Raw genomic sequence first — 7,500 nt, forward strand, 5'->3', positions numbered from 1 at the left:
GGGCAGATTTATTATTTGGGATATCAAAACAAATGAAATGCTTTTCACTTTGGCCACAATTTACGCACCAAAAGATGACGACCCAGCCTTTTTTGAGAGGTTCTTTAGCCACTTGCAAGATTTTCATTGTGACGGTGTAAGTTTAGGTAGTGATTTTAATTTAGTACTTAATCGAGAAAAGGACAAGAAAGGTGGTCTTGCTAAAACCCACACAAAAGCAGTTAATGCAATCAACGAGCACGCTACAAAATTCGACTTGGTTGATGCATGGAGGGTATCTAACCCTGACATCCTGAGATACACATGGCGTAGAAGGAGATCCGAAATCCATTGTAGATTAGATTTTTTCATAGTGAGTCAGAGTAATGTGTAATGTCACGAACACAGATCCGGACATCTTGGCAGGCTATAAAACAGATCTCTCGGTGACGATTCAAATTGCAATCCACAGTAATCCAAGGGGACCAGGCTTCTGGAAATTAAACACGTCGTTTTTATCAGAGACGGACAGTACATAAATCAAATTAGGGCAACCATCGAGTGTGTTAAGGACGAATATTAAAATGAATATTAAAATGATAAAATGGGAAATGATCAAGTTAAAAGTTAGAGAACAAACTCTGAGATATGCAAAAACAAAAAAGGCAAAAATGTTGCGGCAAGAAGAAGAACTGGAGAAGAAAATTAATATGTTGCAGAGGCAAATTGATTCCGGGTGTAACAACGCCAACGAAAAGCTAGTGATTAATATCCAATTAAAAGAGAAAACGAAGAAATTAGAAAAGATAATTGAACACAGAACAAAGGGAGCGATCTTGAGGGCAAAATGCAGATGGTACAATGAAGGTGAAAAACATTCAAAGTATTTCCTAAATCTTGAAAAAAGGCACTTCAAAAAATGGCGTTATCACTCAACTTAAATTATGTGACAACGAATTTGCAAGCTCAGACAAAGACATTTTGTCTGAATGCGAAACCTTTTACAGAAATATTTATAGCTCCAAAACAGACTGTAATGATTCACGAATTAACGACCTATTTTTTTGGAAACACTGCTTCAAAATCATTGAACCTTGAGGAAAATGAAAAATGCGAGAGCATGTTAAACAAAGCCGAGTGCTTACAAGCCCGAAAAAGTATGAAACCCGGAAAAACGCCAGGCTCAGACGGTTTGCTGGAATGGAATCTCGGACTGCCTTTTAAACGCAATTAACTTCGCTTTTGCTGAAGGAAAATTTTCAATAAGTCAAAGACGTGGAATAATTAAGCTCATACCCAAAAAAGATTCAGAACCCTACTTTGTTGAAAACTGGCGCCCAGTTATTCTATTGAACTCCTTCTATACACATGTGACTATAAAAAAGCGGCTAAGGCCATACTGACCAAACCGGTTTCTTTAAGGGAAGATTTATTGGTGAAAACATAAGATTCATTGATGGCTTAATAAATCACACTGTCAGTCTCATAATATTCCCGGACTGTTAATGTTGTTAGATTTCGAAAAAGCGTTTAACACAGTTGAATGGTCTTTTATATGGAAAACGCTAGGTTCTTTCAATTTCTGACCGTCATTAATAAGCTGGATCAAATTGTGCTACCGTAACATAGAAAGCTGCGTCCTTAATAACGGATGGGCAAGCAATTACTTCATTCCTGAAAGACGGGTCAGGCAAGGTTGCCCTCTTCCCCATTATATTTTCATCCTTTGGGCAGAAATATTAGCCAACAAAATACGAGAAAACAAAGATATAAAAGGGATCACTGTATGTGGAAATAAAATCAAGATTAGTCAATATGCTGGCGATACGAGTATGATTTTAGACGGCTTAAAAAGGTCCTTTACATCTGCTTTACTCGACCTAGATCTTTTCGGTGTGATATCTGGCTTGCGCCTTTACAACAAGAAAACAGAAATCCTCTGGATTGGGGCTAGCGCTTGGCGTCAAGATAAATTATGTCCCGAAAAATATTTAAAATGGGCTACAGACGAATAGGTGTCTGGATTTCGACCGATCCCGTGGTTAGCGTGAAAGCAAATTACAACGAAAAATTAAGAAAGGTTAGAAACTGCTTAAGCTGCTGGGAATACCATCGTCTAAGCCTGTTAGCGAAAATCGTTGCATTAAAAAGTTTAATTGCTTCTCAGATTGTTTATATTCTATCACCGTTGCCAACGAACCATGCCGCTTTAGATGTGATTAATAACATGTTCTACAGCTTTCTCCGGAGTGGAAGGGGGGACAAAATTAAGCGAGATGTTATAAAAATGGAGGTTTAAGGATGATCGACATATTATCTTTTAATAAAGTGCTCAAATCAACATGGGTAAAAAAATATTTGGACAACGATAATAATGGTAAATGGAAATTGTTCTTTGATTCTGAATTACACGATTTCGGCGGGGCTATTATCAGAAATCAGTTATGACGGTAACATAACTTCCACCGAAAATTTGCTCTCTTTACCTCTTTGGCAAAATTCACTTGTGAGAATTGGAAATAAACTTATTTACTACAAATCATGGTCTTCCAAATGAATACAAAACGTCAGGCATTTAATGAAAGACGCAGATAACCTGCTATCTTTCACTGAATTCAAGGAACGCTTCGACTTCAAACAAATTTTCTTGTTTATCACGGGGTGCATCAGCACCTTGTAGAAAACTTCATAAATTAAAAGCCTCTAAACCCAATAGATTGGCTTACGAAAAGCTGGTTAGCGCTAAACAGAGCAGCCCTAGGAAAAGACAACTGCAGCCTTCAGTGCTCCAAAACAATTGACTGGGAGATGGCTTACAAACTCCCTTTCTGCAGCACTAAATCTACTAAATTATTTATTTTTCAGTTTAAACTACTTCATATGCGTTTAGCGACAAATGATTTTCTGAATAAAATAGGCATTAGAGAAAACGATATTTGTACCTTTTGTAGAACGGAAAAGGAGTCCTTTTTTCATTTATTTTGGTCGTGTAGCGAGACGTCTTGTTTTTGGCGGGGCTTTATAAAATGGTTGGCCGAAAACCAAATAAAACTAAAATCCAACATTTTCACTCCCGATATAATAATTGACCTGAGATCGGACACCCTATCTAATATAAAGCAATACTTTTACTTCCTTGTTGCCAGATATAACATATGGTCCTGCAAAACAAAGAAGTACTCCCAAAAATAGAAAGATTTCCTAGTTTTCTATCTTCTTTAGTACCTTGTAAATTTTAACCTCAACAAAATAAATTAATTAATTAAATTAAAACATGTTTAATATAAACGATTTTAAAAGGAAGCCATGCATGCACGGAATAGATTAATAATTTAGCCGAGAAATCGTAGTAATGACTTTTTTGTTTATAGCTTACTGAATACACGTATGTTATGTAATGTATTGTATTATTGTATTCCGGTGTAACTAACTGTTGTTATGGTTGACGAAATGTGTCAATATTCGATGTTGCGTATATGCGTTTGATAATTTCCACATATTGACAATAAAATTCAAATATATTTGAGTTTGTTCAATACATTCGATAAACTTGTAGAAAAATTCGAAAATTCGCCTTGCTACGCATTCGATTCTCTCCTCCATTTATGAAACAATTCAAGCAATATTCATTCGATAATTCAAGAAATATTCATTGGATGATTCGAACAAAATTCATTCGATAATGCACGTGACCTATCTTCCATATTTGGATAGAAGGCTTGGCTACTGAGTTTACAAAATTGCGGAACAAATTGAATGGGAGCCTTTGGCGCTAAGCCTGCTCAACTTACCGGAAATTATCAAACGCATATACGCGACGTCGAATATTGACACAATTCGGCAACCATAACGGGTCACAGCAACAGCGAATACCTTTCAAAAAACAAGAGACGCAAAAAGCGTAGAAGTAATTTGAATAATAAACAGTTAGCCAAACAAAGGGAGGTGAATGAGAAATTCCTGAGAAATGTATCAAGGAATCAATTAATTGACAACCAGGTTGGCGTTCTAACGCGACTGATGTAACCGGAATCAGGCAACCACTCCTGTTGGATTATGAACACTTCGCAAGTAAGGTGAATGTGCGGGGGCCATTTTCAAAGTGCACTTCAACTTACACATTTTAGACAATACTTCGCCCAGAAAGTCCCTAAAGACTGAATTCGGTGTGAGCTTTTGCTATACTGACTTTACTTTACCGATCAATGATTTCACAGTATCCCAAAAAGAAGGGAAAAGAGAAAATGATAAACTGTGGAAAAAATGCTCATGGAAGCCACAAGACAGGAAGTAACTCCCTTAAATTAGTGCTACCCATATAAAATACACTGGAATAAAATACAAATAGTACAAATAGTTGAATAAAAAGAAAAAAGACTTAACTTATATAAGAATACATAGATACATATACAAAGTAAGAGACTTGAAAATATCGTCTTTGTTGAATTGAAAATGAAACTTGAATTGAATTGAAATTGAAAGTGATTCGCTTTTCCTAACGAACATAGATAGGTAAGTCATTCCAAGCACGGGAAGCTCTGGGGAAGAATGCGGAGTACTTTAGAGAGTCCCCGGTGTTCTGGCAAAAATAGGCTTAAAAGTAAGTTCAGTACGGGCCACCGTACAAAATGACTAAACTGAGTAAATGAACTTGTATTTCGCTGCAAAGTAAAGTAGCAATTCTGACAAACCGGGAGTTGCGCAGCAGCTGAACAATCTGGCTTCGAAAACAATCGGCATTTTCTTTGTTTGACACGTTTTATGGTTCAGATACAATTTTAAACATATACATTTGACATCTTGATATCGCAACATTGTTTAACTAAATCTGTACTCACCAATGATGTTTCTTCCAGTCGAAGTATTTGGTTTCAGAGACTGAAAATGGCGAAAACCAGATTACCAAGAGAAAAGAACTAATCACAATGCTAGTCATTCTACTATTTGCAATGTACTTTATGAAGTCACAGAGGTAAACAATCTACGTCATCAAAGGTGCTCGTGCAATCGCGACTAATAATCTCATTATTATGACATTTTAAAACTGGATAGTACTTTTAAACTGAACGAAAATTTCCACGCATAAATTTCTCAACGATAATTAAACCATTCCAGCAATATTCTCTGATTTCATTGTCCCTGTAGCGAATATGCACGCCATCTCATGTGCGCGATATGCTGCGCAAAAAATCAAAATTGGTATAGAATTCGATTAAGGACTGATTATGGCCAATTTGTGTTTAAATAAAAGGTAATCGGAGTTTGGAAAACTACAAAACAGTTTCGTCTTCAAAAGAAACTATAGCTAAATAGCTCATTCCTCCATTCCCCTCGTTTCTTATCTTCTTTCTTAATTAAGCATGTCCCATGTTCATGTTATAAAGATGCATAAATAAGCATTGTCGCTTCGTTAAGCGAATTCCTGTATTTAAAGAAGGCCTTTGATACGGTCAATCACGAAATCCTTTTATCTAAATTAAGCAATTGTGGGCATATGTGATAGAGGTTGACTAGCAGTAGAGTTATTTTCATAGAGTTATGTCGTAGAGTTAGAGTTAAGTTTCCAAATCCTGAATTTAGAAATACAGAAATACGAAAAGTATACTAAACATGCATAAAAGCTAACCTTGGGTCTAATTAGGCCTAAACAAACGTTTAACTTTTATGAATGTTGGCTTCCAAAATTTTGAATTCAGGATTTTGGAAACTTAACTCTAACTCTACGACATAACTCTATGAAAATAACTCTAAGAATAGCTGTCCCCGATGCGATAACGCGCATTTTTGGTTTGAGTCATACTTGGACAACCGCATGCAGAGATGCTCAGTTAATGGTTGCTCTTTAGGAGCTGCTCGTTAAGCGCTAGCTGTGGTGTTCCTCAAGGCACTATCAAAGGACCGCTGTTATTTTTACTGTATATTATATATTATATATGTTATACATTATGTATATTATATATGGTTAGAGATTCTGGCCGATACAACGCGCGATCTGATTGGCTAAGAGCAGCTAAGCCCTAGGGCATTATTCTCCCGTAATAGGCCACCTCGGAAAATACCATAATACTCTTTTTTTGTCCCCCCAAATTTTGCATAAGCATTATTTCCAATTTCTCTAGGGACTTACAATGGTCCCAAGAGAAAACTAAAACAATGGTTATGCAAAATTTGGGGCCAAAAACAAAGAGTATTATGGTATTTCCCGAAGTGGCCTATGCCCACGGGCCGAATTAGTTTTTTTCTTCGGCTTCAGAACCGTTTCATTAGCCATATAATAAGCAATTTAATAACCTCGGCCTAGCTGTATTGACGTTGCTGTTGCTCGATCAATATCGCAAGGCCTCAGTTTGAGATTTTGCTGTAACGACCTCACTCTCGGTCATTAAGTAGTTAATAATCAGGTCAAGGCCGCGCACCGGTGGCTCAGTTGGTTGAGCATCGGGCTGTCATGCGGGAGGTCGCTGGTTCGAACCCCGGCCGGATCAACACTCAGGATCTTAAAATAACTGAGGAGAAAGTGCTGCCTTTGTAATTTCATCTGCAAATGGTTAGACTTTCAAGTCTTCTTGGATAAGGACTATAAATCGTAGGTCCCGTCTCACAAATACCTTCTATGTTCATAAGTTACCTGTGGGACGTTAAAGAACCCACACACTATTCGATAAGAGTAGGGGATGTAGTCCCCGTTGTTGTGGCTGTCCTGTTCTCACCAGCAGAAGTGGCCGGCTTGGCGTGATGTCTCTAAAAAGGCTTACGGTGTATGAGACCACCTAAGCAGAAACAGCCATAAGCCAAAAAGGGACTTTGCCGAGTGCTGGAATATGTAATATGTCATATGTAATAAAATAATGATTACCAAATTGCCTTTCAAATTGTCGATCAAGGATGCATGCCGATGATACTCACCTAACCTACGCCGGTTTCAGTGCTGACAATATCCAACCTTGTCTAAACGATGATTTAGTAAATGTTAGCAGCTGGCTGATAGCAAAATTAATAAACTCACACTAAATATGAATTTATGCTTATTGGGTTAAGACAGAGATTGTGTGCTTTAACAGTTCCTCCTGGACCCTCAATCAACGGCGTTCCTATTGAGCAAGTTACTACTGCTAAATCACTAGGAGTTCTTATCGATGATAGCGGAGCTCCGCGCGCGCGGAGCACCATAGTTAAGAAATTCTGCACTATACTAGGCATATTACGACCAAATAGCACAAGGCACAACAAAATACATGGAGCATACTGGATACGGTCTGCGTGCGTACGAACGACCATACTCCAAACTTTATTAGGAAAAAATATATTGACAATGTAATTTGCAAAACACGAAGCAAAACTACAACAACAGCCAAGTAGGGTACTCCCCGAGGATTGGAACCAAGGCTCGCATTGTTCTCTAAAGGCTGTGTAACCATAGGGTATCCTAAACTGAATAAACTCGAAAAAGCATGCATGGAATACGGCAAATATACGAGGAATGAGCACGGAGGCCAGAAAAACCTTCAAAAACCCCAACAC

The sequence above is a fragment of the Montipora capricornis genome, chromosome 10 (assembly GCF_036669925.1).
Source record: "Montipora capricornis isolate CH-2021 chromosome 10, ASM3666992v2, whole genome shotgun sequence".
Lineage (NCBI taxonomy): Eukaryota > Metazoa > Cnidaria > Anthozoa > Scleractinia > Acroporidae > Montipora > Montipora capricornis.